Below are 23,622 nucleotides of genomic sequence, written 5' to 3'. Positions count from 1 at the left end.
ATGCAATGAAATGATATTTTTAATTTGGAAAGTTATTAATAATGAGAATATATTCTATTCTTTTACTTGGCTCTATGTCAACATTGTTATGACTAGTATGTTTTAGTTCATCATTAACTGTATTTAGAAGTAATAAAGATGGAAAGTCAAAATGAAAAAACCTCAATTTTGGGGGGTTTTGTTTGAATAAAGCAGAGTAAATGAACGGTGGCTATGTGTCAGAAAACAGAATAATTTAGAAAAAGTTAACAATAAGATAAAAAGTAATATTTGTCATAGTACCCCACCCTATGGGAGACTAAAGCATAATTCTCTTATACTGAAAAGTACATGTTCCTAATGTTACATTTTTAAGGAATTATAACAATTTAGAAAATAGTGAACTATTGATTTATTTTATTTATTTTTCAATGTTAGAAATTGTCACCTTCATCACTTACTTGTTTTTCTTGTTTGTTTATTTAAAATTTTTTCTTCTGCTGATGGGAATGTAAATTAGTTCAGCCACTGTGGAAAGCAGTTTGGTGATATCTCAAAGAGCATAAAAGAGAATCATTAAGTTGGTGCAAAAGTAATTGCAGTTTTTGCAATTACTTTTAATCATTTGACCTCCCAATCCTATGACTCAGTATATATCAAAAAGAAAATACAACATTCTACCAAAAAGACATATGCACTTGTATGTTTATTGGAGCACTATTTGTAATAGCAAAGACATGGAATCAACCTAGGTGCCCATCAATGGTGAATTGGAGAAAGAAAATGTGTGTGGTAATTGCACACCATGGAATATGGTACAGCTGTGAGAAAAAAACTCATGTCCTTTGCAGCAGCATGGATACAGCTGGAGGCCATCATCCTAAGAAAATTAATATAGGAACAAAAATACAAATAATGCAGGTTCTCACTTATAAGAGAGAGCTAAACATGGGATACTCATGGACACAAATATGGCAACAATAGACACTGAGGACTACTACAGGTTGGAGGGTGGCCAGGGAAATGGTTGAAAAACTAACTATTGGGTAATATCTATCTCATTATCTGAGTGATAGGATGACCCCCAAACTTCGGCATCACACTTATAACAAAGTAACAAACCTGCACATGTACCTCCCAAATGTAAAATAAAAGTTGAAATTATGAAAAAAATTAAATAAGTTTTTCTTATGGACTATAAGTTCCTTTATGTGGTCTTGCTTATTGTTTTTTAAATTGAAGGTTGAAGTTCACTAATGAGACACAGAGAATTTTTAAAAATTCATAACCACAGAATAAAAAGTATTAGAGTGCCTAGCATTACTCTAGGGATAAGTTTCATGAAACTATTTTCTTCACTTATCTGTACTGGGCCACTATAAAACTTAAGTTTCTTACTGTAGATTTTCATAAAATATTACTAAAAAGCCACTGGACTGATGAAAGGTAACCAAAGAATACTTTGTCTATACTCTTGCTACTGGTGGCAGTAGTTCATTTACTATATTTTATGTATATTTTGAAATACACACAATTGCAGGAGCAGATAGTGGATAGTCTGTTTTTTTTTCTCCCATCATAAGGATTATGGCTAGCATTCCCATAACAGACAAGTAAACAAGAGAAAATCAATAACACATTTATTTGATCATAGTTTTATTGACACAGGAGTCTTCAGAATGAAGACCCAAAGATATAGGGAAAAGTATCTGTTTTTATGCCTTGGTCAATGAAGTATGGACAGTCATGCAGCGATATGATTGCACAAAAAAAGGTATAATCTAATGCCAATAGTCTGAGTGGGAAAATTCACCAAGACCTGCTTATTCAGATTTTTCTTGGCTGCTCTGTGCAGCATTCCTTCCTTTTGGGTATGGGGTAGGATTTCTCTGAAATGAGGGTCTTTATTTATGGACAGTTGTTAACACAAAAAGGTGGAGGGGGCATGGAGAAGGTAAGACTAATATTTTTTGGCTCTACGGCTGGCTTTGAGGAAAGGGAATTCTAGATTCTATGACCTGCCTTGGAGAAGAGGGGTTCTAGTTTTTATGGCTTGCCTCTGGGGAGAATGAGGGGTGAAAGGCAGGATGGCAGAAAGTCAGAGAGAGATTTTGCTTTTGAGGCTGCATTTCAGGCCTTTGCTTCAGGGTGTCATATTTTGAGTCCCCACATTTCTTGGTCTAAAGATTCCCCAAGAAGTTTTACAGTCCAGAAATTAGTTGGGTGGATTCTTCCATAAGCTACCAAATCAGTCTCTTATTCCTGAGAAATGGCCAGTTTAGTTAAACAGTTAACATCTGTGTCTCATTTCAGGTAGTGGTGGTGTAGATGGCCTTCCACCAAATTTAGGTGTGAGCAATCGGATATTTAATAAGATATTAAAAGATTAATGGTTACAACAAACTGCAAAACTCAGCTTTCTCTTTTGTTTTGTTTTGTAGAACTTCAGTTTATAGAGCTTCAGAAAATAAAATAGTTTTAATTTCAATGATCCCAAGCCAGAATGGTGGGAACAAATTGGAAGTGTTAGAATGTCACAGCCAGATGTTGGAGAAAACTAAAAATTTAGAATTCAGTCCAGATTTAAAAAAAAAAAGAAAAGAAACTCAAAACAATCAACAGGGATAGAATTTAATAACAGGTGCACTATAGTTTTTCTCCTGAAACGTAATTTTTCGTCTCCATCCCTCTGTTTTTACCAAAGATAAACACAGAAAGACTAATTTGTTTATAAAGTAAGTTTAGTCTAATTAACTTGGCCTGATTATTTGTATAAAATATAGTAAAAATAATTATTTACCATATAAGCTCTTTAGAAATTGGCTTTGCTGAAACTTTTTGTAAGGAATCTCAGATTAGACTTTTAAAAGCCTCCCAAGGCTTAGGAGCCAAGCCAAGGATATCCTCAAATTCTGCCTGTAATACCTGTATGAATTGGGTGAATTCTTCTCTTCTTGAGGTTTTAAAAATACCTTTAGATTGCTGGGCCTGTCAGAAAGTGACATTCTTGAGCTAGGCAATGACTTGTACCTGTAATCCCAGCTACTCAGGAAGCTGAGGCACGAAGATTGCTTGAGATTAGGAATTTGAGGCCAACCCAGACAAAAGAGGAAAACCACATCTCTAAGATGAATAAATAAATAAATAAATAAATAAGACATTCTTTACTTACCACAAGGTTAGGGAGGATGTCAGAGAACTGTATGGACAAGTTACCAGGCCAGTTTTTCCAAGGGTCTTTTTATTGGCTCCAGAAGAGTCAACCAACTTCCATTCCTCAAAGCAGTCTAATCGTATCTGAAAATATGACATTTCAGTAACAGTCATGGTAAAATAACCAGTGTTTTCAATTGTCCTGTTACAAGAAAAGTAGATTCTTATTGAACTTATGTAAATATATTGGGATAAAATAAGATACAAATAGTTTCAAATTTTGGGTGGATTAAGCAGAGAGAAAGCTAAATGTCCTAATTCTGCTTACAAAGGTAGACTTGACCAAATTGTTGTAAATCCATAGATAGCTCAAGAGAAAAAAAGTTTTCTTAACTCTGGAAATCCAGACATGAAAAGCATCAGCAATGTTTCAAACAAAAAGCCATTAAAAACATAATCATGTATTAGTTTATTCCCTTGTAATTAATTCTAGTTCTGCTTCATATCAGGTTAGCAATCTTATGAGTCTAGCATTTTTCACTAGGGTTTTGAAATTTTTACCCACTCCAATGCTATGATCCTAAAGCAACCAAAAATTATACTGACAAGTACTTATCAGGGTTCTTTCCATAATGTTTTTGACAAGTAAAATAACTTTGGACTGTAGCTGACAGTAAAATGCTTTTCAAAGTATCCAAATAAAGCAATTAACTGTAAACAACAAAACTTAAAATGGCCATGGTAAAAGATGCAACTGACAAAAAAAGGTGTTTATTTTCCTCTATAGCCTACAATAATTTAACATAATAGTCATAATGACTAATAACATATACCTTGGTATATCAGAATTTTATGAATCTCATAACATTATAAAACACATATCAATAACACATCCATACAAATATTACTCAAAGAAAGTTAAACATCACTTCTTATGTGACAATACCTCCCATATAACAACATACCAAATAAGTCTGAATTGGTTTGTTATCTTTCCTTCTGATGCTTTAGATGCCCTCTGAAACATACTAAAGTGAGTTTGAGGTCAAAAGATTTAACTTAGAATTTGAAATTTGATTTTTAAAATCTGTCACATATGTCAAAGGTTTAAAACACTTGATCATTGGTTCTCTTGTGATTCCGTTCCAAGATGGCCGAATAGGACAGCTCTAGTCTGCAGCTCCCAGTGTGATCATCACAGGAGACGGGTGATTTCTACATTTCCAACTGAGGTATTGGGTTGATCTCACTGGAACTGGTTGGACAGTGGGTACAGCCCACAGAGGACGAGCCAAAACAGAGCAGGGCATCACCTCATCTGGAAAGTGCAAGCGGTTGGGAGATTTCCCTTTCCTAGCCAAGGGAAGCCATGACAGACTGTACCTGGAAAATTGAGACACTCCCTCCCGAATATTGCACTTTTCCAAAAGTCTGAGCAAACGGCACACCAGGAGATTATATCCCACACCTGACTCAGGAGGTCCCATGCCCACGGAGCCTTGCTCATTGCTAGCGCAGCAGTCTGAGATCAAACTGCGAGGTGGCAGCCTGGCTGGGGGAGGGGCGTCTGCCATTGCTGAGGCTTGAGTAGGTAAACAAAGCGACCAGAGAAGTTGAACTGGGTGGAGCCCACCGTAGCTCAGCAAGGCCTATTGCCTCTGTAGATTCCAACTCTGGGGGCAGGGCATAGCTGAAGAAAAGGACCAGAAACTTCTGCAGACTTAAACATCCCCATCTGACAGCTCTGAAGAGAGCAATCATTCTCCCAGCATGGTGTTTGAGCTCTGAGAATGGACAGACTACCTCTTCAAGTGGGTCCCTGACCCCCGTGTAGCCTAACTGGGAGATACTTCCCAGTAGGGGCCGACTGATACCTCATACAGGCCGGTGCCCCTCTGGGATGAAGCTTACAGAGGAAGGATCAGGCAGCAATATTTGCTGTTCTGCAGCCCCCACTGGCGATACCCAGGCAAACAGGGTCTGGAGAGGCCCTCCAGCAAACTCCAACAGGCCTGCAGCTGAGGGACTGACTGATAGAAGGAAAACTGACAAACAGAAAGGAATAGCATCAACATCAACAAAAAGGACATCCACACCAAAATGGCATCTGTAGGTCACCAACATCAAAGACCAAAGGTAGATTAAACTGCAAAGATGGGGAGAAACCAGAGCAGAAAAGCTGACAATTCAAAAAACCAGAGCGCCCCGTCTCCTCCAGATGATCACAGCTCCTTGCCAGCAACGGAACAAAGCTGGACCAAGAATGACTTTGACGAGCTGACAGAAGTAGGCTTCAGAAGGTCGGTAATAACAAACTTCTTCAAGCTAAAGGAGGATGTTCGAAACCATTGCAAGGAAGCTAAAAACCTTGAAAAAAGATTAGACGAATGGCTAACTAGAATAAAAAGTGTAGACAAGACCTTAAATGACCAGATGGAGCTGAAAACCATGGCACAAGAACTACATGACACATGCACAAGCTTCAATAGCCAATTGGATCAAATGGAAGAAAGGGTATCAGTGGTTGAAGATCAAATTAATGAAATAAAGTGAGAAGATAAGTTTAGAGAAAAAAAAGTAAAAAGAAACCAACAAAGCCTCCAAGAAATATGGGACAATGTGAAAAGACCAAATCTACATTTGATTGGTGTACCTGAAAGTGACAGGGATAATGGAATCAAGTTGGAAGACACTCTTCAAGATATTATCCAGGAGAACTTCCCCAACCTAGCAAGGCAGGCCAACATTCAAATTCAGGAAATACGAGAACACCAAAAAGATACTCTTCGAGAAGAGCAACACCAAGACATATAATTGTCAGATTCACCAAGGATGAAATGAGGAAAAAAATGTTGAGGGCAGCCAGAGAGAAATGTTGGGTTACCCACAAAGGGAAGCCCATCAGAGTAATAGCGGATCTGTCAGTAGAAACCCTGCAAGCCAGAAGACAGTGGGAGCCAATATTCAACATTCTTAAAGAAAAGAATTTTCAACACAGAATTTCATATCCAGACAAACTAAGCCTCATAAATGAAGGAGAAATAAAATCCTTTACAGACAAGCAAATGCTGAGAGATTTTGTCAACACCAGGCCTGCCTTACCAGAGCTCCTGAAGGAAGCACTAAACATGGAAAGGAGCAACCAGTACCAGTCACTGCAAAAACATGCCAAATTGTAGAGACCATCGATGCTAGGAGGAAACTGCATCAACTGACGGGCAAAATAACCAGCTAATCATAATGACAAAATCAAATTCACACATAACAATATTAATCTTAAATGTAAATGGGCTAAATGTCCCAATTAAAAGACACAGACTGGCAAACTGGCTAGGACGAAACTGCATCAACTAACGGGCAAAATAACCAGCTAACATCATAATGACAAAATCAAATTCACACATAACAATATCAATCTTAAATGTAAATGGGCTAAATGCCCGAATTAAAAGACACAGACTGGCAAATTGTATAAAGAGTCAAGACCCATCAGTGTGCTGTATTCAGGAGACACATCTCACATGCAGAGACACACATAGGATCAAAATAAAAAGATGGAGGAAGATCTACCAAGCAAATGGAATGCAAAAAAAAAGCAGGGGTTGCAATCCTAGTCTCTGATAAAACAGACTTTAAACCAACAGAGATCAAAAGAGAAAAAGAAGGCCATTACATAATGGTGAAGAGATCAATTCAACAAGAAGAGTTAACTATCCTAAATCTATATGCACCCAATACAGGAGCACCCAGATTCATAAAGCAAGTCCTTAGAGACCTACAAAGAGACTTAGACTCCCACACAATAATAATGGGAGACTTTAACACCCCTCTGTCAATATTAGACAGATCAATGAGACAAAAGGTTAACAAGTACATCCAGGACTTGAACTCAGCTCTGCACCAAGCAGAACTAATAGACATCTACAGAACTCTCCACCCCAAATCAACAGAATATATGTTCTTCTCAGCACCACACTGCACTTATTCCAAAATTTACCACCTAGTTGGAAGTAAAGCTCTCTTCAGCAAATGTAAAAGAACAGAAATCACAACAAACTGTCTCTCAGACCACAGTGCAATCAAATTAGAACTCAGGATTAAGAAACTCACTCAAAACCACTCAACTACATGGAAACTGAACAACCTGCTCCTGAATGACTACTGGGTACATAATGAAATGAAGCAGAAATAAAGATGTTCTTTGAAACCAATGAGAACAAAGACACAACATACCAGAATCTCTGGGACACATTTAAAGCAGCATGTAGAGGGAAATTTATAGCACTAAATGCCCACAAGAGAAAGCAGGAAAGATCTCAAATTGACACCCTAATATCACAATGAAAAGAATTAGAGAAGCAAGAGCAAACACATTCAAAAGCTAGCAGAAGGCAAGAAATAACTAAGATCAGAACAGAACTGAAGGAAATAGAGTCATAAAAACCCTTCAAAAAATCAATGAATCCAGGAGCTGGTTTTTTGAAAAGATCAACAAGATTGATAGACTGCTAGCAAGACTAATAAAGAAGAAAAGGGAGAAGAATCAAATAGATGCAATAAAAAATGATAAAGGGGATATCACCACTGATCCCATAGAAATACAAACTACCATCAGAGAATACTATAAACACCTCTACGCAAATAAACTAGAAAATCTAGAAGAAATGGATAAATTCCTGGACACATACACCCTCCCAAGACTAAACCAGGAAGAAGTTGAATCTCTGAATAGACCAATAACAGGCTCTGAAATTGAGGCAATAATTAATAGCCTACCAACCAAAAAAAGTCCAGGACCAGATGGATTCACAGCCGAATTCTACCAGAGGTACAAAGAGGAGATGGTACCATTCATTTTGATACTATTTTGATACTATTAGGGAGTTAGGAAACCTCCCTAACTCATTTTATGAGGCCAGCATCATCCTGATACCAAAGCCTGGCAGAGATACAATAAAGAGAATTGTAGACCAATATCCCTGATGAACATCAATGCGAAAATCCTCTATAAAATACTGGCAAACCAAATCCAGCAGCACATCAAAAAGCTTATCCATCACGATCAGGTCGGCTTCATCCCTGGGATGCAAGCCTGGTTCAACACACACAAATCAATAAATGTAATCCATCACATAAACAGAACCAAAGACAAAAACCACACGACTATCTCAATAGATACAGAAAAAGCCTTTGACAAAATTCAACAGCCCTTCATACTAAAAACTCTCAATAAACTAGGTATTGATGGAACGTATCTCAAAATAATAAGAGCTATTTATGACAAACCCACAGCCAATATCATACTGAATGGGCAAAAACTGGAAGCATTCCCTTTGAAAACTGGCACAAGACAGGGATGCCCTCTCTCACCACTCCTATTCAACATAGTGTTGGTAGTTCTGGCCAGGGCAATCAGGCAGGAGAAAGAAATAAAGGGTATTCAATTAGGAAAAGAGGAAGTCAAATTGTCCCTGTTTGCAGATGACATGATTGTATATTTAGAAACCCCTGTTGTCTCAGCCCAAAATCTCCTTAAACTGATAAGCAACTTCAGCAAAGTCTCAGGATACAAAATCAATGTGCAAATATCACAAGCATTCCTATACAACATTAACAGACAGAGAGTCAAATCATGAGTGAACTCCCATTCACAATTGCTATGAAGAGAGTAAAATACCTAGAAATCCAACTTACAAGGGATGTGAAGGACCTATTCAAGGAGAACTACAAACCACAGCTCAACGAAATAAAAGTGGACACAAACAAATGGAAGAACATTCCATGCTCATGGATAGGAAGAATCAATATCGTGAAAATGGCCATACTGCCCAAGGTAATTTATAGATTCAATGCCATCCCCATCAAGCTACCAATGACTTTCTTCATAGAATTGGAAAAAGCTACTTTAAAGTTCATATGGAACCAAAAAAGAGCCCCCATTTCCAAGTCAATCCTAAGCAAAAAAACAAAGCTGGAGGCAACGATCTAGAGCTAGAAATACCATTTGACCCAGCGATCCCATTACTGGGCATATGCCCAAAGGATTATAAATCATGCTACTATAAAGACACATGCACACGTATGTTTATTGTGGCACTATTCACAATAGCAAAGACTTCGAATCAACCCAAATGTCCATCAATGATAGAGTGGATTAAGAAAATGTGGCACATATACACCATGGAATACTATGCAGCCATAAAAAAGGAAAAGTTCATGTCCTTTGCAGGGACATGGACGGAGCTGGAAACCATCATTCTGAGCAAACTATCACAAGGACAGAAAACCAAACACTGCATTTTCTCACTCATAGGTGGGAATTGAACAATGGGAACACTTGGACACAGGGTGGAGAACATCACACACCAGGGCCTGTTGGAGGGGTGGGGGGTTGGGGGAGGAATAGTACTGGGAGAAATACTTAACGTAAATGATGGGTTGATGGGTACAGCGGGCCAGCATGGCACATGCATACCCACGTAACGAGCCTGCATGTTGTGCACATGTACCCTAGAACTTAAAGTATAATTAAAAAATAAAAATAAAAATATAAAAAAAAACACTTGATCATTGATAAAAAGGTGACTCAGTTTTCCAAACAATCAAAAGACGATGCAGCATATGGAATATGTTTTCCCTCTCCCCTCTTTTTTTGTTTTTGTGGTTGCTTTTGCGTTTTACTCAAGGTGAGATAGCGCAAACCTGTCTAACCAGCAAACCCAGGCAAAAATGTATGCAGATAATTCTGAAGTCATTTCTATTTTTATTTTACCAACAATTTTAAAACAAATTTTATTTACCAAAGATTATCTCAGATCACATAAACTAAAAGGCATTTGAATTAGTTTTTATGTTATTTTATGTATTTTTTTCCTCAGAAAAAACTTAAGGCTTATTGCCTATTATCAGATATTAAGAACCTCCAGAAATTTTATGGAGGCTGTGGACTAAGTTTTAGGTCTGAATGTTTTCAAAGGCCATCTAGGTAGACAAAATATTCATTTCTGCTAAAACTGGATTTTTTTTTTTTTTTAATTGTTCTTGAGGTCTTTCTCTGGAAAGTGGCTATAAACTCTAGCTCTGTCCTGACAGGTTTATCAAGATAGCCACTCTCTAGGAGAGCCCTGATTAGGAGACAAATCAGATTTAGGTATGTCAGTTAGATTAGACAGAGAGGAAGATTCAATGATGGATAGCCAGGCAATATAAAATTATAGAAATTTATTATAAGATTTTACAAGAAAACATACAAGTGAGCCTAGGAAAAAATGTATAAGTCTGTTCAAAATAACCAGCTGAATGACAGAAAGTCATATTTTGGAGACAAATCTAGGTATGGAGGTGGCTTTTTAATTTAGCTTTTATTTCTTAACTGGATTACTGAATTTATTGGCTCTAATGAAAAGGACCCACAAAGCATTTGTAGCTTCTGGAGGCCTAATACTTATAAATGTAAAAGGCAGGTGCAGCTAGAAGGCAGAGCATCTAGATCTCCAGAAATCAAGAATTCAGTTTTTATGTTGAATCCCAGTTCAGAGCTGAGACAAAAGCCCAGGAGGGAAAGACCAAGTGGCAGCGCTGTGCAGTGGTTTCACAGTGCATCTCACTGCAGGGATACCCCTTCTGAGGCTGGTGGGCCATCCAACACCATCTAGCTCACTTTGTGACTAGCCCACCCACCCTGGGAGCACTCCAACAGCCTCTAAATGCCTAAAACATGCCCATTGTCAAGTTGTGGCTTTGGCCCTGAGATCCCCTTGATTAACTTAGCCAATTATTTTTCTTGTACCAAATTTCCACTTACTGTCAGTTTCTGTTTGGCTCAGTCATAAATCTGAGGCTTTTCTCAAATTCTTTGTTTCTATGCAAAGAAACAAAGAAGATAAAAGGCCAGAGTTCACGCCCTGAAGTAATGACCATTCATTGCAACTCATTGCCGCCCTTGCCAGTGACTCATTAATTACCATATACCCAAAGGCCAAGTGTCCTCTCAAAATATAAAGCCTTGGCACCCCTGAAAGCCAAAGTGATCAGAGAGCTCAATGTGAAAGAAAGCAGAGCTTTGGACTTGAGAGAAATCACCCACAACTCTTCAATGAGGAAGACAGGGGACCCCAAAAAGGGGGTCAGTGGCACCTTTTCTGTGTTCCTCAGGGGTCTCAGAGTTGCAAGGAGTTAACTTTAACTCCCTCTATATGGTAGGCAGAACTCTGATGTCCCATGGATCCCCAATAAAGGGATCAGAGGCCTTACAAAAATTATAGTCTTACATGGATGTGGTGAAAAGGCAACACTTTTACACTGCTGGTGGGAAAGTGAATTAGTACAACCACTATGAAAAACAGTATGGAAAACTAGATCTACCATTTGATCTAGCAATCCCACTACTGGGTATCTACCCCGAGGAAAAGAAGTCATTATATGAAAAAGACACACTCACATGCATGTTTATAGCAACACAATTCACAATTGCAAAGATATGGAACCAACTTAAGTGCCCATCGACTGAATGGATAAAGAAAATATGGTATATATACACCATGGAATGCTACTCAGCCATAAAAAAGAAAAAAGTACCTTTTGCAGCAACTTGGACAGAGCTGGAGGCCATTATCCTTAGTGAAGTAACTCAGAAATGGAAAACCAAAACCATATGTTCTCACTTATAAGTGGGAGCTAAGCTATGAGGATGCATAGACATAGAGTGATATAATGGACTTTGAGAACTCAGCAGAGTGGGGAAGATTGGGAGGGGGCTGAGGGATAAAAAGCTACGTATTTGGTATAAGGTACTCTGCTCAGGTGATGGGTGCACTAAAATCTCAGAATTCACCTCTAAAGAACTCATCCATATAACTAAAAAACACCGGCACCCCCAAAACTATTGAAATTATAAACATTATAGCCTTAATTTCAGCTTTTAATTAAGCCAACTTCTGACCATAGAGCTCTTTAAAAAAAATCCCTCTCAAATCTTTTATCAGATTTCATCAGAAACAAACAGTAATATTCTTCTTTTCATTTTATTTTATTTTTCTTTTACAACAAAAGTATCTATCAAGTGACTCAGAACCAAAGTCAAGAAGCCCTTTATGACTTAAAGACACACAAAGTGCCTCCAAACAGATGCAAATAAGCGTTCTCACAAGATCCAGAGCTATCCCCAAAGACAGCTAAAAGAAAAAAAAAGAAAAAAGAAGAGGCTTAAGTGAGTGGCAATAGTTATCCTTGAGAGCTGGCAACAGTTGGTATGCCAGCCACAAATGGCATTCGACTCACATTCTGTCTGGCTATATTCTTTTTATGGGGGACCCCAACCTTTCTGTTGGCTGCCTGCACACACAGACCTGACAACCTGTATGTGCCTACAGGCAGCAAGCCAAGCCGCGTTCTCAGAACACAAAATGAGACAAACAGGAAAACAATAGCTGTCTGTGGAAGGAAAAGGATCAACAGCAAATGGATATCCCCAAACCAAATTTATGTAGGACTCACAATCCAAACAAATGATTTTTTCCCGCTAACCTGAACTTTGAAAGGAAAAGATAAAAAGAACCTTTCACCTTCCATTCCTGAGCAGGTACCATAGGAAGAGATCTGGGAGAATTGGCCTTAGAAAAATTCTTACCTTTTTTTTGCTGGCGTTTGTCAGTTGTCCCAGGATCTCATCTGCAGGCTTTGGAATGAGTCAGGTGTTAGCCTTCCCATACTCATCGCCAGAACTGTAGTGGTGATGAGGAGCTGTACAGGTAACAAAGGGAGGAAAGGAGTCCTTTCTTCCTGATCATAAAGGGCACAGCCAACATCCCTATAGGGGATGTCTTATAACAAAGATAAGTTAACAAGAGAAAAGCATAACGAATTTATTTGATCATAGTTTTACATGACATGGGCGCCTTCAACATAAAAACTCATAGATACAGGGAACACTATGTAGAGTTAACCCTCAAATAATTCAAGAATTATGGGAGTTAACCTCCCATGAAATTAAAAGCTGCGTAAAACTTTTGACTCTCTCAAAACTTAAGTAGCAATAGCCTACTACGTACCAGAAGCCTTACAGATAACATAAACAGTCAATTAATACATCTTTTGATATTATCTTTACTATGCAGTGTATTTTTACAATAAAGTGAGCTAGAGAAAAGAAATGTTAAGAAAATCATAAGGAAGAAAAAATATATTTACTATTCATTAAGTGAAAGCAGACATCAAAAAGGTCTTTATACTCATTGTCTTCATGTTGAGTAGGCTGAGGAGGAGGAGGAGGAAGAATAGGGGTTGTTCTTGCTGTCTCAAGGGTAGCAGGGACAGAAGAAAATCTGCATATAAGTAGATCCACAAAGTGTTAATCCGTGTTGCTCAGGAGTCAACTGTATTTTTATGCTTAGGTTCAATGAAGTATGGACAGTTGATATGCATTTGCTGTGTCCCCACCCAAATCTTATCTTGAATTGTAGCTCCCATAATTCTCATGTGTTGTGAGAGGGACCTGGTGGGAGATAACTGAATCGTGGGGGCAGTTTCCCCCATATTGTTCTCGTCATAGTAAGTTTCATGAGACCTTATGGTTTTAGAAGGGGAAACCCTTTTCGCTTGGTTCTCATTCTCTCTTTCCTGCTGCCATATAAGACATGCCTTTTGCCTTCCACCATGATTGTGAGGCCTCCCCAGCCACATGGAGCTATGAGTCTATTAAATCTCTTTTTTATTGTAAATTTTCAGCAGCGTGAAAACGGACTAATACAACAGCTTTGTGGAACTATTTCTGGAAAAGAAGAGTATGATCTGCTAAGACACTGAGTGGGAAAATTCAGCAAGATCTGTCTGTTTAGATTTTTATTGGCCTCTCTGTGCAGCATTTTTCCTCCCAAGTATGGGATAAGTTCTCCCTGGAATGAAGATTTCAATTTATTTATCCCTAGCTATTATACAAAGAAGCAGTGGGAGAGGATAGGGTAATATTTTTTGGCTTTATTGCTGACTTTGGAGAAAATAGTTTCTTCTTTCTCTAACCTGCCTCGGGGATGAGGGATTCTAGATTGTATGGCTTGTCTCTGGGGAGAATGAGAGGCGAGACAGAATGGCAGAAGGTCAATGAGAGACTTTGCTTCTTAGGGCTTTACTTTGGGGTGTCATTTTCTGAGTCTCAATACAATGAATATGATCAAGTGGTCCACTTTCAACGGCAATCAAGACTTCAATGATGGTTGATGAATCACCTCTTAGAATGAAAAATGAAGTGTTAGACTTAATCATTTTACTGTCAGAGATCTATGTATCAATCATTGATGAAAAACATCCTCAAGAGAAGAAGTTGGCTATTACTTAATTGGCATTGGAATATTACAGGCACATATTTTCATTTCATAACCATATTTCAAATGAATTATGAAACTAAACAGAAGTCAAAGATGTAATACAGGCTGTAGATGCTGCAAAATTAAGATGAGTTTAGCCGCATATAACACTCCAGTAAAACAATCACCACACATTCTTATGAATTTGAAAATAAAAAAAAGTCCTTGAGAACAGAGAAACTCAGAGCATGGATTCATCGGTAATGATTTTATATTTGAATTAGTTGCAATATTTGATAATTAGGTGCAATATTTGATAATTACAATGACATTGAACTCAGATTTTTTTTTGTGAAATGAAGACAAGCTAGTAACAAGCTGGTAGAAACAATCATAACCATTTCAGTCTAAAATTTCAGATATTGGGGTTTTTGTGGCAGAATTGTTTAAAGCCAGGATGGAAAAGTGGGATTAGAGACGATAACTTGGTTCCTGTTCAGTGTTGTTAAACTCTGGTTACATCTCTTAAGAGTGAAAACAAAAACAAAGGCAAAAACAAGCAAGCAAAGACTAAAAAAACTCATATTGTTTCTACAAGCTGGTATTTGATGTAATTTGAAATTTATTTATCACTTTTTGCTTTTCAAAATTTTAACGTTATATTCTTATTTTGACTTTTAACTTTTAAATATATTATTAATTTTAATACAATGATATTAAGTATTTTTAATAACAAAAGAGGTTAGCACAAATTTTGCCCTGGCATATAATCGCTTTCATTTTTTCAACTGTATCACTCTTAAAAACAGGATAAATGACAACTAGATAGTTATAGGTATAGCTATAAAGCCACAAATATAGGTATATAAGCAGACATTACATTTTAATAATCTAAATAGGGCCTCTGACACCTTCAAGTTATTCATTCTCGACCCTGAACTTTTCCTAACACACCTCATGATTTCCTGAACAACCTTTCCTGGCCCTCTTTGCTTTTCACCTTGGGATGAATTCTGTCACAGAAAGCCTTCTCTTTGAGTCCTATTCTCAGCCCACTTCTCTGTGAACTTAGCCTCTCTTTTGCCCACCCCTGGCCAGCTCTCTGACTCGGCCTGTTTTCCAGAATGAAGGGTTATGCTCGTCTCAGTGGTTCTCGACTTCGGCTGTATTTTAAATCAATTGGGGTGCTTGCAAATGTGTGTGGACTACATTCCAGAACTCTTAAATCAAAATCAATGGGGAATGAGTCCCAGGAGTAAAGACTGTTTAAAAATTCATTTTATTCTAAAGCACAGCCAGGGTTAAAATCGTTGCTCCGGATCAGACTTTCTCCACCTTGGCAGTACTGCCAATTTGTGCTGGATAATTTTTTTTGTTGTGGGAGGCTTCCTTTCTTCCTGGGCACTGCTGGTTATTTAGTAATATCCCTTGTCACCCCCATTTGAGAACTGCTCCTCTACAACTAGAACAGAGTCAAATAAAAAGAGTTTTAAATAAAATTGTCGTTCTAAATTACAGCAAGAAAGATGACCGAGTGACTTAGGGGCTAATGTGTTTCAGGATGTAATAGACATGGCTTAAATGGAGTAGACTGTGAACTAGAAACCTCACCCTGGCCACTTGTATGGGGCAACTATTAGGGAAGCTGGCCCAGCTTCTGGTGCTTGAAGGAGAGGCGCTAAATGTATATAAAGTCAGCTAATTGGAAAACATATGGTGATGGGTGCTTCACATGTGGCAACAGATGTTGCATTACAGGAAAAGGGCGCACAACAATGGTGGTTCCCAGAACAGGAGATACTTACATGTCTCACTGAATAGGTTCAAGGTTACATTACAACACAAGCAAATGGAAATTACCACAATAAATTGTGTATCAGTTAGGGACTGCATTATCTATATAACAGAAAACAACGTGGAAGCACAAACCAGTCAGGGGTGATTTTCCTCACATAAGAAAGACTCTGCAGTAGGCAGTTCAGAACTTGTGCAACTGTTCAAGGTTTCCCAAGGACCCAGAATCGTTCTATCTGCCTTCTGTGTTGTTTACACTTGGCTCTAATCCTTATGACTGCAAGCTGTCTCTTATACCTCCAGGCATCACATTAACATTTTGGACAGGAGAAAAGAACACAGGTTAAGAGCTAAGAGCCAAAAGCAAAAAGCCAAAGGACTCAAGTAAAAAGCCTTAGGCCTTCCTGAAAGAAATCCAATTACATTTTACTGACTAGAAGTTTGCTAATAGATACCCTAGCTTCAAGGGGGGCTTGGAGAGAGAATATTTTAGCTGGACTCAGTGCTGCTTTGGGGAAAAACAAAAAACGAAAAACGTTAGTACAAAAGAAGGGAAGAGGGAAAAATGGGTATTGGGCAAGCCAATAGCAGAGTCTGCAACAAAGGAAATCTAAAATCTAATTTTGTAATCTGGAAAACAGTAATTGAGAAGAATTCAGAGAAATAGCCCAGGCAGTGTATGTGAGAAACAAAGAAGGAAATTACCCTGCAACTAAGCCAAATATCTGTCTCACTCAAGAGGGTTTTGTATATTTTCTACTGGATAGTGGGCCAATTTCATGGCACTATCAACCCAAAATCTGGGAATTGACACAAGTCACACTACTTTACAGAGCTGGCAATTGGTTAATCTGGCTGGAATGAGGAATGTCAGGACAGAGTCTGAGTTAAATCTGAACTTGTATGCAACATTATGTAATTTGCAATATGCTTTCCATTTTTCTCAAAGCATGAACAAAGAAATCAGCACAAAGTTAAGATTTCATAGAATTTTGAGATTCCAGACCTTCTGGGGTTAATTTTATTTCTTAAATTGCACTCAACTCTATTTTCTAAAGCCTTAGTTTAAAAGCATTAGCATTTAACAAATACCATTTTATACGTGTAATTGGCAGTAAGATTCATTTTTTTTTCTACTTGAATTTTATCTTTTGCCTGCAAACCATGTCTTTGGTGTATAAATCTTATAAGGTATGTTCTTTTTATGTCTGCACTCATTAGCTACAATAGCAGAAAGCCTAGATTTTAATTAGTGACTAATGGGATGTCTCTTTTTATGAGGAAGATTTTTGTATTTCGTGATTGTCCAATCAATGACACACTTATTTGTTTATATGCATTCCTTTCAGAATTTTACGGTTACAATATTGAGGATATTACGTCTATTGATCTAGGATTCTTTCAATATGTCAAATTATAATTCATGTTCTAAAAGAGAGCACATAAATTATGGTAATAAATTCAGAAGATAATTCAATTTTTTTCATGAAGAGCATGAATTTTATTTGTATAACATGTATTTTGTTGGTGCTCCATGCAAAGACATTAATTTCCAGAACTTCAGCAAATAGGAATTATAACTATTTCAATAACAAGTTATGGTTATTAGTTTTAATTTGATTGTAAAGATTGATGTGGCAGGGGTAACTAATTTCCACCTTAAAATTGCATTTATAATAGAAAGCATACTGGATTTGAATGTTTCACTGAAAAAGGACAGCGTTTTTTTTTTTAATTTTAATCAATTGATATTTGTGAAACTCTGGGGAATGAAATAGCTTCTTGTAAGGCTCAGGGGTCCATTTAATACTTCTGAAGCTAGGCCTTAAGCAAAATTCAGGAGTTCATCTAAGTGCTATATTTAAAGTGTTTATTGCTAATAATTAATTTTAATTTTTTACACAAAACCCATATATGGTGAAATAAATGGTTTTTGGACAAAAGTCACAGATCTTTCAAAATGTAATAATGATTTTTGTGCTTGACTTTACACATATTGCAGATACCTAAAAAATGTTACTGAACTGAAGAGTTTATGCCAACTTTTTTAGTAATCCCTGTGAAAAATCATTGATGATGTCTTTTGAAATAGATTGGCAGGAAGGGTGCTTATATTCAATTTCTTATACACAGTTTTGAAAATTGTCATAACTTCCAAAATATATTAAATAAGAAGTGACAAGCCAGGTATGATGGCTCATACCTGTAATCCCAGCACTTTGGGAAGCTGAGACAGACAAATCACTTGAACTCAGGAGTTTGAGACCAGTCTGAGGATCATGGTGAGACCTCATCGCTACCAACAATACAAACATTAGCAGCGTGTGGTGGTGCACACCTGTCATCCCAGCTACTCAGGAGGCTGTTGTAGGAGGATCACCTCAGCCTGGGAAGGTTGAGGCTGTGGTGACCCATGATTGCACCACTGCACTCCAGCCTAGGCAGCAGAGTAAGACCCTGTCTCAAAAAAAAATAAAAAAAAATAAAAAAAAATAAATAAATAGTGACTAAAATGTCAGTTAATTTCTTCTTCTGACAAATTAATACTAAAAAGATGTATAAATTAGAATACTAGAACCAATGATTGTTAAAAGAAAGACTTGTGGAAAATGTGAATAGTATTTATTGTAGGTTCCAATGTTTATCTACTGGATATCCTCACCAGGGTATACTGTCAACACATGTCCAAAACCATTCACCTCCTTTCAACATATCTCAGTCTTTCATTCCACCCTTTAAAAAATGAAACCTCCATTCTTGGAGTCCCAAATCATGGAATCACCTTGGCTTGCATCAGCCATTTACAATGTCAAACCCACTAATATGCTTGCCATTCTCATGCTGCCATCATTATTTATTCTTCCATTACATCTTCCTAGGTTATTATCATTGCCCTTGGATCTTGTTCCAGACTGTTTCTCCTCATCTAACTTCACCTCTCTCATCTCCCACACAATTGGATGGATCTCCTGAAGCTCATAAGGACCATAACAACACCTTCCTCTGTACTGAGATTCCTTAATGGCTCTCTATTATCTATAGCTGTGTTCTTTTTAAAAAGTTGGTTTTGTTCATATACCAAACAAATTTTTGTCTGGAATTTTGAAAACAATCCGTATATTTTCAAATGTTTCAAAGTTGCTAAAATTTATTCTCTTCACTTTAAACCTTTAATCATAATAAATATATAATTTTAACATCCAACCATTACATCACTTTGAAGTGTATCTCAAAGTAATCTAACATACTAATTTTACCTGTTTCATCATTCATTAAAGCAACTTTTCTCTGATGATGAGACATTTTAGTATTACTTCTTCTTCCTCAGAGAATTACAGAATCTTACTGTTATATATTTTTATGCTTGATCATCCTTTATTGCCACCATTACATATGTCTATTCAACAAAAATATATGTAAATTAGAAATATTTTTTCTTCTGTGCTCATAAAACTCTAAGCATTAAAAACATTTCTCCAGGATTCAGTTAGTATCATAATTGTTACTAGTATAAAATATACAAAATAACATGAATATATAATGAATTGTGACGTCTACAAAATATACACATTATATTGAAGATGTAAATATTAATGATATCAATAGGTCTTTTTCTCCTTAATTAATGACCATTTATCTGTGGATGGGAAATACTTCTTAAATGAGTCAAGATTCTGTATAAATTATCTTATTTTTATTTTTAAATAAAATAAATGCTTTTTACTTATAAAAATATTTGATATTTATACTTAAATTTTTATTTACTTAGATGGAAATAGAAGCAGTTTAATTATAGAAATATTATGAAATTCTTCAAACTCCTTCAAATCATATCCCAAAATTGTAAATAAAGAGGGAAAGACTTGAAGGCCTCCTGCAGATTTATGAGTCTTCCCTGAGAATGCTGTGGCAACTTGTTTCAAATTGTCCCTCTGTCCTAATGCCAGTGATGTGGATACCAGGATTTTTCATATTCTGTTGCCATCTCTAGGCCACAGATGTCCAACCATTATGGCTCAACCAACCCTGAATTGTATTGCATTTGGGATTTTAAGCCAGAATAATTTATTACCATAGTAGCTCAAACACACGAACAGGAAACACTATACCTTATAAATATCACCATCTTTAAAGCTTAGTTTCCTCATCAATTCATATGGTGGTTGTGAGGATTATCTTAGTGTATATATTCAGTACCTAGCACACTGTCTAGTGCTCAGTGCCTATTAGCTGCTATTACTATGAAGTCAAATGGTCCTAAGTATCTGCCTGCTCCTACCATAGTAGTGTTAAATAATTAACACAAAGGCATAAAGAAGACCCTAGATAATCAAAGAAGACCCTAGGTAATCTGATTTACTTCTTGAAAATGAGAAAAATAACCTTTATTTGGTCTTCACATTCTTTTTATGTATTTATTTAATTTTTAAATATTAATAAAAATACAATATAAAATGTACTGTTAGCAATTTTTAAGTGTACAATTCAACAGTGTTAATTGTAGTTACCTGTTGTGACTACAGAAGTAGAACATATTCGTCTTCCAAAACTGAAGCTCTACACCAATCGAACAACTCCCCAATTTCTCCACCCCGGTCCCTGGAAACTACCAAGCTACTCTCTGTTTCTATAATTTTGACTAGTCTAGATATTTCATATAAGTAGAATCATATGTTATTTTTGCTTTTGTGACTGGCATATTTCACTCAGCTTCCTCAAGTTTCAACTATGTTACAGCATCTGACATAAACTTATAATGTATTTTTTGACCAATAAAAAATGAAATGTCTAGATCTTTATCAAATGACCTATATTTGCAAACACTTGTATGACCATGCTTTAAGTCAGCAATGCCCAATAGAAATATAATGTGAACCACCGGTGTGATTCTAAATTTTCCAGTAGACATATTTAAAAAAGTAAAAAGAAACAGGCAAAATTGATTTTAATAATATACTTGATTTAAACTAATATATCCAAAATATTATAATTTCAACATTTATAAAATTAACTCGTGTAAATAAGATGATTTTTATTCATACTAATTCTTTAAAATCCAGTGTGCATGTTACATTTATAGAATATCTGGATTTGGACTTGGCTCACAGTCACGAGGCTAGTGCCTTACTAGTGCTTTACTATTATAGTTTAGATATCTGACTCTTCAAACTTTGTGTTGAAATTGGACCCCCAGTGTTGGAAGTGGAATCTAGTGGGAGGTGTCTGGATCATGGGTGCAGATCTTTCATAAATGGCTTGGTGCCCTCCTCATGGTGATGAGTGCGTTCTCAGTCTAGCAGTTCCTGCAAGAGGTGGCTGTCAGAAAGAGCCTGACACCTCCCTCTCTTGCTTTCTCTCTTGCCATGTGATCTGTAAACACGGGCTCCCTATCACCTTGCACCATGAATGGAACTAATCAGAGGCCCACGCCAAAAGCTGATGCTGGTACCATGCTTCTTGTACGGTCTGCAGAACTGTGAGCCAAATCCTCCTTTCTTTGTAAATTACCGAGCCTCAGGTATTCCTTTACAGCAACACAAATGGATGGGCAATGCTGCACTCTCAATGCTTAAATCCTATCGCTTTCAGGCAGGAGAAAACTACTATATTGTTACATAAAGGGGAAATCAAAATATGAATTGATTCATTTTCTTAATAAAAATAGTCTCCAAATGTAGTGCTATCAATAAAAGAGTCAAATGTCTGCCTCTGATAATTTATCAATTTAGTTGCCTCACATATTTAAGAGTACATGTCCTTCAAATAATATAGTAAATAAAGTATTACTTTTCACTAATATTTTATAAAACAATTTTATCAATATTCATGTCTTTGTCATCCCTAGAATCCTCTAATCATTTTCTGGACGACATCAAATTCTCTATGATCTGAGTTAATAGAGACACACTTTTGAATTTGTATGACATGATCTCACTGTAAATTTTATCTTAGGTCACAAAAATTTATTCACGTAACTTTAGGATGGTAGTTCTCAATAGGGTTTGATTGTGTGATTTTTTTTTTTTTTTTTTCTCCCAGGAGATATTTGGAAAGGTCTAAAGATATTTTTCATCATCACAAATAATAATCTTGATCTAAATGTGAATTAATACTATATATATTATTTCAAACCAGTAGCCCCACTAAAAATTTCTGATCCATGCCTCTATTTCATCTCTGATACCTGTTCAATAGAGCTGGAGAACAGTTTGTTCTCTACTGTTAAAATGCACACATTTGTGGAAATATAACACGGTATGCATAATTACTAATATATATCTTTGTATCTAGAAATACACAAATAATTTGTGTTTCCAGGTACATTTGTTTCTTTCTCCCCAAGAAGATTTTCATTTTAAAATACACTTTGAAAGTTCTAATTGTTGACAAAAAGAGCCAAACTCTATAAAATATTGAAAGAGATTTATTCTGAGCCAAATACGAGTGACCATGGCCCACGATACAGCCCTCAGGAGAACCTGAGAATATGTACTCAAGGTAGTCAAGGCACAGTTTAGTTTTATACATTTTAGGGAGATCTGAGACATAAATCAAAAACATTTAAGATATACATTGGCTTGGTCCAGAAGTGTAGAACAACTTCATGTTGGGGCTTCCAGGTTATAGGTAGATTTAAACATTTACTGGTAGGTAATTTGTTGAAAGTTATTATCAATGGAAAGGAATGTCTTGGTTTTGACAAGAGGTTGTGGAAACCAAAATTTTATCATGCAGATGAAGGCTTCAAGTAGCAGGCTTCAGAGAGAATAGATTGTACATGTTTCTTATCAGACTTAAGGTCTGTGTTGCTGTTAAATGCTGGTCAGCTTTTCCTGAATTCCAAAAGGAAAAAGGCATGATGAGACATGTCCGAACCCCACTTCCCACCATGGCCTGAACCAGTCTTCTAGGTTACATTTGAAGTGCCCTGGCCAAGAGGAGGCAGTTTATTCAGATGGTTGAAGGGCCTTCAAATTTTATTTTTGGTTTACATAATGAAGCACTGAGGAGGTGAATTCTGTTGCTTTAGTAAAGAAGGCTAAGTCTTACTGTGAGCCTAGCAAGAACAGAGTCCAAAATTCCAGAACACAGTAAGACAGAGATGCTTGGTGAAGCTCCTAGAGATGCTTCACTGAGGAGTCATACAAGCATCTGCATTTTAAGATAAATCCAGATCAGCGACACAGTGGATAATTTGAAACTAAGTCACCAAGACTAAGAGAAAGAAATGAATGGCAAACAAGGGGGCAGGCATTTACTTCAACATTAATATTTGTGATAATGTTAGTTCAATATTAATAGTTATGATAATAATAATAAAATGTGGGATACCATAAAATAGTTATAATAGTATTGTGTCATACCTCTGCAAGCATAAATTAGAAAAAAAAATTTA

This window comes from Pongo abelii, chromosome 2 (assembly GCF_028885655.2).
Source record: "Pongo abelii isolate AG06213 chromosome 2, NHGRI_mPonAbe1-v2.0_pri, whole genome shotgun sequence".
Classification (NCBI taxonomy): Eukaryota; Metazoa; Chordata; class Mammalia; order Primates; family Hominidae; genus Pongo; species Pongo abelii.
This window is presented reverse-complemented; position numbering follows the sequence as displayed.